Consider the following 12820-nt stretch of genomic DNA (forward strand, 5'->3'; position numbering starts at 1 on the left):
TTACATCAAAATGAAAGGCTTCTGCACAACAAAGGAAACAACTCACAAAATTAAAAGGCAGCCTACTGTATGGAAGAAGATATTTGCAAATGATATATCCAATACAGGATTCATATACAAAAGATATAAATAATTTACACAATCCAACACCTAGGGCACCTGGGTGACTCTGTTAAGCATCTGTCTTCAGCTCAGATCATGATCCTAGGGTCCTGGGATCAATTCCCATATTGGGGTCCTTGCTCTGTGAAGAGTCTGCTCCACGCTCTATCCCTCCCCACTGTTCATGCTCTCTCTCACGCTCTGTCTCAAATAAATTTTAAAAATCCTTTAAAATAAAAACCTCAACATCCTAAAACCAAATAATTCAATTAAACATGGGCAGAAGACATGAGCAAACATTTCTCTAAAGACATATAGATGGCCAATAGACACAAGAGAAGATGCTCATCATCACTCCTCATGAGAAAAATACACATCAAAACTACAACGAGATATCATTTCACACCAGTCTGAATGCCTAAAATCAACAACACAAGAAACAGCAGTTGTTGGTGAAGATGTCAAAAAAAGGGAGGCCTCGTGAACTGTTGGTGGGAATACAAACTGGTGCAGCCAATGTGGAAGAGAATATGGAGGTTTCTCAAAAACTTAAAAATAGAAGTAACTTATGATCTCATAATTGCACTACTAGGTATATACCTAAAGAATACAAGAACACTGGGCAGCCCTGGTGGCCCAGAAGTTTGGTGCTGCCTTCAGCCCAGGGTGTGATCCTGGAGATCTGGGATCAAGCCCCGCGTTGGGCTCCCTGCATGGAGCCTGCTTCTCCCTCTGCCTGTGTCTCTGCCTTTATCTCTGTGTCTCTCATGAATAAATAAATAAAATCTTAAAAAATAATAATAAAAAAATAAATAGATTTAGAATACAAGAACACTAATTCAAAAGGATACATGCACAGGATGTTTATAGCAGCATTATTTATAATAGGAAAGATATGGAAGCAGCCCAAGTGTCTATTGGCTCATGAATGGATATATATACATATATATATATATATACAGACACATATATATAAATACATATGTATATATATACACATCTGAATGATATTGTTATATAAATGATACTTGAATGATAGTCCTATATATGTGTGATAGTCATATCATGTGTGTGTGTGTGTGTGTGTGTGTGTGTGAGATAGTCATTTGCAATGATGTGGATGGAGCTAGATAAGCAAACTAACTCAGGTAGAGAAAGAAAAATAACATGATTTCACTTATATGTAGAATTTAAGAAACAAAACAAATAAGCAAAGGGCAAAAATAAGAGAGATGAATCAAGTAACAGAATCTTCATTATAAAGAGAAAACTAATGGTTACCACTGGGGAGGTAGGTGGGGGGGAATAGATGACTTTGGTGATGGGGATTAAAGATTCCACTTCTCCTAATGAGTATAGGATCATGTACGGAAGATTTCTTTTTTTTCTTTTTTTTAATGTTTATTTATTTTATTATGACATTTTTTATTGGAATTATATTTGCCAAAATACAGCATAACACCCAGTGCTCATCCCACCAAGTGCCCCCCTCAGTGCCCGTCACACAGTCACCCCCACCCACCGCCCACCTCCCTTTCTGCAACCCCTTGTTCATTTCTCAGATTTAGGACTCTCTCATGTTCCATCACCCTCACTGATGTTTCCCACTCATTTTAAATCCTTTCCCCTTTAATTCCTTTCACTATTTTTTATTTTCCCCAAATTAATGAGTCTATACAATGTTTGTCCTTCTCTGATTGACTTATCTCACTCAGCATAATACCCTCCAGTTCCATCCACGTGGAACCAAATGGTGAGAATTTGTCGTTTCTAATGGCTGAGTAATATTCCATTGTATACATAAGCCACATCTTCTTTATCCATTCATCTTTCGATGGACACCGAGGCTCCTTCCACAGTTTGGCTATTGTGGACATTGCTGCTAGAAACATTGGGGTGCAGGTGTCCCAGCGTTTCACTGCATCTGTATCGTTGGGGTAAATCCCCAGCAGTGCAATTGCTGGGTCATAAGGCAGATCTATTTTTAACTCTTTGAGGAACCTCCACACAGTTTTCCAGAGTGGCTCCACCAGTTCACATTCCCACCAACAGTGCAAGAGGGTTCCCCTTTCTCCACATCCTCTCCAACATTTGTGGATTCCTGCCTTGTTAATTTTCCCCATTCTCACTGGTGTGAGGTGGTATCTCACTGTGGTTTTGATTTGTATTTCCCTGATGAACAGTGATGTGGAGCATTTTCTCACGGGCTTGTTGGCCATGTCTAAGTCTTCCTCGGTGAGATTTCTGTTCATGTATTTTGCCCATTTCATGATTCGATTGTTTGTTTCCTTGCTGTTGAGTTTGATAAGTTCTTTATAGGTATTGGATACTGTCCCTTTATCTGAGAGCTCATTTGCAAATATCTTCTCCTATACTGTAGGTTGTCTTTGAGTTTTGTTGAGTGTTTCTTTTGCTGTGCAAAAGCTTCTTATCTTGATGGAGTCCCAATAGTATATTTTTGCTTTTGTTTCTCTTGACGACATGAATGTATCTTGCAAGAAGTTGCTGTGGCCAAGTTCAAAAACGGTGCTGCCTGTGTTCTCCTCTAGGATATTGAGGGATTCTTGTCTCACATTTACATCTTTCATCATTTTCAGTTTATCTTTGTGGATGGTGTAAGAGAATGGTCCAGTTTCATTCTTCTGCATGTGCCTGTCCAATTTTCCCAGCATCATTTATTGAAGAGACTGTCTTTTTTCCAGTGGATAGTCTTTCCTGCTTTATCGAATATTAGCTGACCATAAAGTTGAGGGTCTACTTCTGGATTGTCTATTCTGTTCCATTGATCTGTGTGTCCGGTGTTGTGCCAGTACCCCACTGTCTTGATGATCACAGCTCGGGCGGCGGCCCTGCTCAGAGGGGGCTGCGCAGCCGGGTGCAGCTCCGCGGGGCTACAGCGTCGGCTCTGGCGGAGAGGGCTGCATAGCGGGAGCGTGAATCCAACAGCGCAGGCCCCGGAGCACAGGGCACTGGGGACACAGCCCAGGATCCAGCCTCCCCCAGGGACAGGCAGAGGCCAGGAGGGCCCAGGACAGCAAGGACGCTCCTGCCCCGAGCTGAGCAGATCAGCGGCCCTGACCCTGGAGCGTCCAGGCCCTGTGGACAGAGAGCTCCGGAGTTACTGCGGGGGCTGAATCCAGGTTTCCAGAGCTGCCGCCGCCACTGGGGTTGTTCCTCCAGGGGCCTCACTGGGTAAACGACCCCCATTGAGCCCTGCACCAGGCAGGGGTCAGAGCAGCTCCCCCAAGTGCTAACACCTGAAAATCAGCACAGCAGGCCCCTCCCCCAGAAGACCAACTAGATGGACAAGTACCAGGGGAAGTCAAGGGACTTAAAGTATACAGAATCAGAAGATACACCCCCGTGTTTTGTGTGTGTGTGTGTGTGTGTGTGTGTGTATTTTTATTATATTTTTATTTTTGATTTCTGTTGGCTTCCCCCATCCCTTTTTTTCCTTTCTTTCTTTTTATTTATCTTTTTCTTCTATTTTTTTCTTTTCTTCTTCCTTTTTTCTTTTTTCTTTATCTCTTTTCTTTCCTTCTTTCTCTCTTTAATTGGGGTTCCCGAGGGTGCCAAAAAGGACAGAGGGCCAGAATATGTATTTGAACAAATCATAGCTAAAAACTTTCCTAATCTGGGAAGGGAAACAGGCATTCAGATCCAGGAAATAGAGAGATCCCTCACTGAAATCAATAAAAACCGTTCAACACATTGACATCTAATAGTTAAGCTTGCAAATTCCAAAGATAAAGAGAAGATCCTTAAAGAAGCAAGGGACAAGAAATCCCTGACTTTTATGGGGAGGAGTACTAGGGTAACTGCAGACCTCTCCACAGAGACCTGGCAGGCCAAAGGGCTGGCAGGATATATTCAGGGTCCTAAATGAGAGGAACATGCAACCAAGAATACTTTATCGAGCAAGGCTTTCATTCAAAATGGAAGGAGAGATAAAGAGCTTTCAAGACAGGCAGGAACTGAAAGAATATGTGAACTCGAATCCAGCGCTGCGAGAAATTTTAAGGAGGACTCTTAAAATTTCCCTTTAAGAAGAAGTTCAGTGGAACAATCCAGAAAAAAAAAAAGACTGAATAGATATGATGTTGACACTAAACTCATATCTGTCAATAGTAACTCTGAACGTGAATGGGCTTAATGACCCCATCAAAAGGCGCAGGGTTTCAGACTGGATAAAAAGGCAGGACCCATCTATTTGCTGTCTAGCAGAGACTCATTTTAGACAGAAGGACACCTACAGCCCGAGAATAAAAGGTTGGAGAACCATTTACCATTCAAATGGTCCTCAAAAAAAAAGCAGGGGTAGCCATCTTCATATCAGATAAACTAAAATTTATCCTGAAGACTGGAGTGAGAGATGAAGAAAGACACTACATCATACTTAAAGGATCTATCCAAAAAGGGGACCTAACAATCCTGAATATACATGCCCCGAATGAGGGAGCTCCCAAATATTTAAATCAATTAATAAACAAAGTGAAGAAATACTTAGATAATAATACACATATACTTGGTGACTTCAATCTAGCTCTTTCTATTCTTGATAGGTCTTCTAAGCACAACATCTCCAAAGAAACGAGAGCTTTAAATGATACACTGGGCCAGATGGATTTCACAGATGTCTACAGAACTTTACATCCAAACTCAACTGAATACACATTCTTCTCAAGTGCACATGGAACTTTCTCCAGAATAGACCACATACTGGGTCACAACTGGGGTGTGAACAGATACCAAAAAATTGGGATCGTCCCCTGCATCTTCTCAGTCCATAATGACTTGAAATTAGAAGTACATTACAAGAAGAATTTTGGAAGGACCTCAAACACGTGGAGGTTAAGGACCATCCTGCTATAAGATCAAAGGGTCAACCAGGAAATGAAGGAAGAATTAAAAAGACTCATGGAAACTAATGAGAATGAAGATACAACCATTCAAAATCTTTGGGACGCAGCAAAAGGAGTCCTGAGGGGGAAATACATTGCAATACAAGCATCCATTCAAAAACTGGAAAGAACTCAAATACAAATGCTAACCTTACACATAAAGGAGCTAGGAAAAAACAGCAGATTGATCCTACACCCAGCAGAAGAAGAGAGTTAATTAAGATTTGAAGAACTCAATGAAATCGAGACCAGAAGAATTGTGGAATAGATCAACAAAACCAGGAGTTGGTTCTTTGAAAGAATTAGTAAGATAGATAAACCATTAGCCAGGATTATTAAAAAGAAGAGAGAGAAGATTCAAATTAATAAAATCATGAATGAGAAAGGAGAGATCACTACCAACACCAAGGAAATACACACTATTTTAAACATATTATGAACAGCTATACGCTAATAAATTAGGCAATCTAGAATAAATGGACGCATTCCTGGAAAGCCACAAACTACCAAAACTGGAACAGGAAGAAATAGAAAACCTGAACAGGCCAATAACCAGGGAGGAAATTGAAGCAGTCATCAAAAACCTCCCAAGACACAAGACTCCAGGGCCAGATGGCTTCCCAGGGGAACTGTATCAAACCTTTAAAGAAGAAACCATACCTATTCTACTAAAACTGTTTGGAAAGATAGAAAGAGGTGGAGTACTTCCACATTCATTCTATGAGGCCAGCATCACCTTAACTCCAAAACCAGACAAAGACCCCACACAAAAAGAGTAATTACAGACTAATATCCCTGATGAACGTGGATGCAAAAATTCTCAACATCATACTAGCCAATCATATCCAACAATACATTAAGGAAATTATTCACCATGACCAAGTAGTATTTATCCCGGGGACATAAGGCTGGTTCAACACTCGTAAAAAAATCAATGTGATTCATCATATCAGCAAGAGAAAAACCAAGAACCATATGATCCTCTCATTAGATGCAGAGAAAGTATTTGACAAAATACAGCATCCATTCCTGATCAAAACTCTTCAGAGTTTAGGGATAGAGGGAACACTCCTCGACATCTTAAAAGCCATCTACGAAAAGCCCACAGCAAATAACATTCTCAATGGGGAAGCACTGGGAGCCTTTCCCCTAAGATCAGGAACAAGACAGGGGTGTCCACTCTCACCACTGCTATTCAACATAGTACTGGAAGTCCTAGCCTCAGCAATCAGACAACAAAATGACGTTAAAGGCATTCAAATTGGCAAAGAAGAAGTCAAACTCTCCCTCTTCACCGATGACATGATACTCTACATAGAAAACCCAAAAGCCTCCACGCCAGAATTGCTAGAACTTATACAGCAATTTGGCAATATGGCAGGATACAAAATCAATGCCCAGAAATCAATGGAATTTCTATACTTTAACAATGAAACTGATGAAAGAGAAATTAAGGAGTCAATCCTATTTACAATTGCACCGAGAAGCATAAGATACCTAGGAATTAACCTAACCAAAGAGGTAAAGTATCTATACCCTAAGAACAATAGAACACTTATGAAAGTTATTGAGGACGACACAAAGTGATGGAAAAATATTCCATGCTCATGGATTCGCAGAATTAATTTTGTGAAAATGTCAATGTTACCCAGGGCAATTTACACGTTTAATGCAATCCCTATCAAAATACCTTGGAATTTCTTCAGAGAGTTAGAACCAATTATTTTAAGATTTGTGTGGAATCAGAAAAGGCCGCGAATAGCCAGGGGAATTTTAAAAAAGAAATCCATACCTAGGTGCATCACAATGCCAGATTTCAGGTTGTACTACGAAGCTGTTGTCATCAAGAGAGTGTGGTCCTGGCACAAAAACAGACACATAGATCAATGGAACAGAATAGAGAACCCTGAAGCGGACCCTGAACTTTATGGTCAACTAGTATTCGATAAAGGAGGAAAGACTATCCAGTGGAAAAAAGACAGTGTCTTCAATAAATGGTACAGGGAAAATTGGACAGCCACATGCAAAAGAATGAAACTAGACCACTGTCTTTCATCATACACAATGATAAACTCAAAATGGATGAAAGATCTAAATGTGAGACAAGATTCCATCAAAATCCTAGAGGGGAACACAGGAAACACCCTTTTTGAATTTGGCCATAGTTATTTCTTGCAAGATACATCCACAAAGGCACAAGAAACAAAAGCAAAAATGAACTATTGGGACTTCATCAAGATAAGAAGCTTTTGCACAGCAAAGGATGCAGTCAACAAACCTAAAAGACAACCGACAGAATGGCAGAAAATATTTGCAAATGAATTATCAGATAAACAGCTAATTTCCAAGATCTATAAAGACCTTATTAGGGGATCCCTGGGTGGCAGAGCGGTTTGGCGCCTACCTTTGGCCCAGGGCATTATCTTGGAGACCCGGGATTGAGTCCCACGTCGAGCTCCCGGTGCATGGAGCCTGCTTCTCCCTCTGCCTATGTCTCTGCCTCTCTCTCTCTCTCTCTCTGTATGACTATCATAAATTTAAAAAAAAGAACTTATTAAACTCAACATCAAAGAAACAAACAATCCAATCATGAAATGGGAAAAAGTCATGAAGAGGAATCTCACAGAGGAAGACATAGCCATGGCCAACATGTACATGAGAAAATGCTCTGCATCACTTGCCATCAGGGAAATACAAATCAAAACCACAATGCGATACCACCTCACACCAGTGAGAATTGGGAACATTAACAAGGCAGGAAACCACAAATGTTGGAGAGGATGCGGAGAAAAGGGAAAAGTCTTACACTGTTGGTGGGAATGTGACCTGGTGCAGCCACTCTGGAAAACTGTGTGGAGGTTCCTCAAAGAGTTAAAAATAGACCTGCCCTATGACCCACCAATTGCACTTTTGGGGATTTACCCCAAAAATTCAGATGCAATGAAACGCCGGACACCTGCACCCCAATGTTTCTAGCAGCAATGTCCACAGTAGCCAAACTGTAGAACGAGCCTCGGTGTCCATTGAAAGATGAATGGATAAAGAAGATGTGGTTTACGTATACAATGGAATATTACTCAGCAATTAGAAACGACAAATACCCACCATTTGCTTCAACGTGGATGGACCTGGAGGGTATTATGCTGAGTGCAGTAAGTCAATTGGAGAAGGACAAACATTGTATGTTTTCATTCATTTGGGGGATATAAATAATAGTGAAAGGTAATATAACGGAAGCGAGAAGAAATGTGTGGGAAGTATCAGAAAGGGAGACAGAACATAAAGACTCCTAACTCTGAGAAACGAACTAGGGGTGATGGAAGGGGAGGAGGGGTGGGTGGGGGTGAATGAGTGACGGACACTGAGGGGGGCACTTGATGGGATGAGCACTTGGTGTTATTCTGTATGTTTTTAAATTCAACACCAATAAAAAATAAATTTATTATTAAAAAAAAAAAATTCTTTCAAGAACCAACCCCTGTTTTTGTTGATCTGTTACACAGTTCTTCTGGTCTCGATTTCATTTAGTTCTGCTCGAATCTTTTACTCTCCTCTGCTGGGTGTAGGATCTATTTGCTGTTGTTTCTCCAGCTCCTTTTGATGCAAGCTTAGCTTTTTTGAATTCTTTCTAGTTTTTGGATCGATGCTTGTATTGCGATGTATTTCCCCCTCAGGACTTTTTTGAATTCTTTCTAGTTTTTGGATCGATGCTTGTATTGCGATGTATTTCCCCCTCAGGACTGCTTTTTCTGTATCCCAAAGATTTGGAATGGTTGTATCTTCATTCTCTGTAGTTTCCATGAATCTTTTTAATCCTTTTTTTCTTTTTTTTAATTTTTTTTTATGATAGTCACACACACACACAAAGAGAGAGAGAGAGGCGCAGAGACACAGGCAGAGGGAGAAGCAGGCTCCATGCACCGGGAGCCCGAAGTGGGATTTGATCCCGGGGCTCTAGGATTGCACCCTGGGCCAAAGGCAGGTGCTAAGCCGTGGCGTCACCCAGGGATCCCCTTTTTAATTCTTCCTTAATTCCTGGTTGACCCTTTCATCTTTTTGCAGGATGGTCCTTAATCTCCACATGTTTGAAATACTTCCAAAATTCTTCTTGTGACTTAGTTCTAATTTCAAGTCATTATGGTCTGAGAATATGCAAGGGATGATCTCAATCTTTTGGTATCGGTTAAGACCTGATTTGTGACCCAGTATCTAGTCTATTCTGGAGAAAGTTCCATGTGCACTTGAGAAGAATGTGTATTCAGTTGAGTTTGAACGTAGAGTTCTGTAGAGATCTGTGAAATCCATCTGGCCCAGTGTATCATTTAAAGCTCTCGTTTCTTTGGAGATGTTGTGCTTAGAAGACCTATCGATTGTAGGGAGCGCTACATTGAAGTCACCACGTATAATTGTATTATTATCTAAGTATGTCTTAACTTTGGTTATTAATTGATTGATATTTTTGGCAGCTCCCACATTCGGGGCATATATATTGAGGATTGTTAAGTCCTCTTCTTGGATAGATCCTTTTCATATGATATAGTGTCCTTCTTCATCTCTCACTACAGTCTTTGGGATAAACTTTAGTTTATCTGATATTAGGATGGCGACCCCTGCTTTCTTTTGAGGACCATTTGAATGGTAAATGGTTTTCCAGCTTTTTATTTTCAGGCCGTAGGTGTCCTTATATCTAAAATGAGTCTCTTGTAGACAGCAAATAGATGGGTCTTGCTTTTTTATCCAGTCTGAAACCCTGCGGCTTTTGGTGGGGTCATTAAGTCCTTTCACATTAAGAGTTACTATTGTAAGATATGAGTTTAGTGTCATCATGATACCTATTTAGTCCCAGTTTTTGTGGATTGTTCCATTAGACTGCTCCTTAAAGAGGAATTTTAAGAGTCCCCCTTAAAATTTCTTGCAGAGCTGGTTTTGAGGTCACATATTCTTTCAGTTCCTGCCTATCTTGGAATTACTTTATCTCTCCTTATATTCTGAATGAGAACCTTGCCAGATAAAGTATTAATGGCTGCATGTTCTTCTCATTTAGGACCGTGAATATATATCCTGCCAGCCCTTTCTGGCCTGCCAGGTCTCTGTGGAGAGGTCTGCTGTTTACCTAATACTTCTCCCCATAAAAGTTAGAGATTTCTTGTCTCTTGCTTCTTTAAGGATCTTTTCTTTATCTTTGGAATTTTCAAGTTTCACTATTAAATGCTGAGGTGTTGAGCAGTTTTTATTCACTTTTTGGGGGTGTGTGTCTCTCTATTTCCTGGATCTGAATGCCTGCTTCCCTTCCCAATTTAGGAAAGTTTTCAGCTATGATTTGTTCAAGTGCATATTCTGGACCTCTGTCCCTTTCAGCGCCTCCGGAACCCCAATTAAACGTAGATTTTTTTTCCTTCTGAGGCTGTCATTTATTTCCCTTAACCTATACTCATGATCTTTTAATTGTTTTTCTCTTTTTTTCCTCAGTTTCCCTCCTTGCCATCAACTTGTCTTCTATGTCACTCACTCGTTCTTCTACCTTGTTAACCCTCGTCCATAGGACCTCTAGTTTGGATTGCATCTCATTTAACTGATTTGTAATTTCAGCCTGATTAGATCTAAATTGTGCAGTCATGAAGTTCCTGAATCCTTTATGCTTTTTTCTAGAGTCACCAGTAGCTTTTTAATTATGCTTCTGAATTGGCTTTCTGACAATGAATTGTAATCCAATTTTGTAACTCTGTGGGAAAGAGGACTGTTTCTGATTCTTTCTTTGGAGGGGAATTTTTCCTTCTAGCCATTTTACTCATTGCAGAGTGGCCAAAAACAAGTTGTACTGGAAAAAATAGAAAAAGAGGGAAGAGAAAAAAGAAAAAAAGAAGAAGAAAAAACGAAAAAAATGGGAGGGGAGCAAACAAAAAACAAGGGGGAGTATCCTCTAATTCTGTATACTGTAAATCCCTCGACTTCTCCTGGAACTTTCCAGTGCTGCTTGGTCAATAACTTGCTTTTCCCCTGTCCCTGTAGTTGGTCTTCTGGGGTAGGGGCCTACTCTGCTGATTCTCAGGTGTGAGCAGTTGGGGTTGCTGCTCAGCCCCCTGCCTGATGCACGGCTCAGTGGGAGTTGTTCATCCTGTTTATCCTTTGTGGCCACTGTGAGGCTCAGTGGGGGTTCTTTATCCTGTGAGGCTCCAGGAGGAACAACAACAGTGGCAGCGGCCAGCTCTCCAGCCCTGGAGTCTGCTCCTCAGTAACTACCGCAGTGCTCAGTCTGCAGGAGACTGGATGCTCTGGGCGGCGGAGCCCGCCAATCCGCACAGCTCGGTGCCGCCCAGTGGCAGGAGCTTCTTTGCTGTCCTGTGCCCTCCCGGCCTCTGCCTGTCCCAGGGGGAGTGCCAGATCTTGGGCTGTGTCCCCTGGCGCCCTGGGCCCCGGAGCTTGTGCTGCTGGAATTGCACTCTTGGGGCCTCACAGCCCCCTCTGCGTGGAGCCACAGCCTGAGCTGCCGCCGGGGCTGCTCCCAGGCCCCACAACACGTGCTGCAGCCTTTTAGGGAGCTCTGCAACTGTGTGTGGCGCTCTCCCCTGGGAGGCAGTTCCTCTGTTAGTGCCCCTGGGAGCCTGAGGGCACCCCTGCCCCTCCTGGGATCCTGCTCCAACTCCCTGCGAGCACCTTTCAAACCGAGAAGATTGGTGAAGCTCCTGCTTCTCCAGGAGGGGCTTTCCTGTCCTGGGGGCACTCGATGAGGGGCCTTAGCCTGGCTCCTCGTGGGGCCCCTCCCCCTTGGATGCTTTTTTATTTCTTTATTTTTTTTCCGTCTTTCTATCTTTTAGAAGCAAGAACTCTTCTCACTGTAGCATTCCAGCTGTTCTCTCTTTAAATCTCAGGCCGAATTTGTAGGTTTTCTGGATGATTTGAAAGTTTTCTAGGTTATTTGGTGGGAACAGGTGACTTGGGGACCCTACTCTTCCTCCATCTTGCCCCCTCCTCCTTAATCACGATATTTTATACCTGAAATTAATATAATACTGTATGTTAACTAAATAGAATTAAAACAAAAACTTTTAAAAATTATACCAAGGAATCTGTGATATGGGTGCTTATTCAAAAAATGATAAAGAAGAAATAAGTAATAATAATTTTAAAACATTCAGACAACTCTGTCAAAAGAGATTTTTAAAAAGGAAAGCAAGGGGCATCCCAGGTTGCTCAGTGGTTTAGCACCACCTTCCGCCCAGGGCGTGATCCTGGAGACCGAGGATCAGGTCCCATGTCAGGCTCCCTGCATGGAACTTGCTTCTCTCTCTGCCTGTGTCTCTGCCTCTCTCTTTCTCTCTCTGTGTCTCTCATGAAAAAATAAATAAAATCTTTTTTAAAAAATTAAAAAATGAAAAAAGAATGCAAAACAAAATAAAGGTAAATAAACACAAAATCTGATACAAATAATTTTAAATATACTATAATCAAAGCAGTGCAAATGGAGTAAACTTAAAAGTTATAACACAGAGATTTAAATGCAATAAAAAAGTTACAGCCATAAGATCTTTACAAAGAGCACAAAAGAAAAGGAAAAAATATATACTGTTAAATGCTGACCAAAAGAAAGGCTGGTGCAACTTTATTAATATTAGTTATGATTCCAAGAAACAAGAATTGTTTTAAGTTAAAGAGAGATACTACATAATGCTAAAGTATATTTCACCAAGAATATACTTGTGTTCTAAACTCATATGCATTTAATAACGTAGAATAAATTTTTATCAGACAAAAATCACATGATTATAAAAAGAAACAATTTCTCAATAACATGCAAGAGTTTTAAAATTATCCTTTCA

The sequence above is a fragment of the Vulpes vulpes genome, chromosome X (assembly GCF_048418805.1).
Source record: "Vulpes vulpes isolate BD-2025 chromosome X, VulVul3, whole genome shotgun sequence".
Taxonomy (NCBI): Eukaryota; Metazoa; Chordata; class Mammalia; order Carnivora; family Canidae; genus Vulpes; species Vulpes vulpes.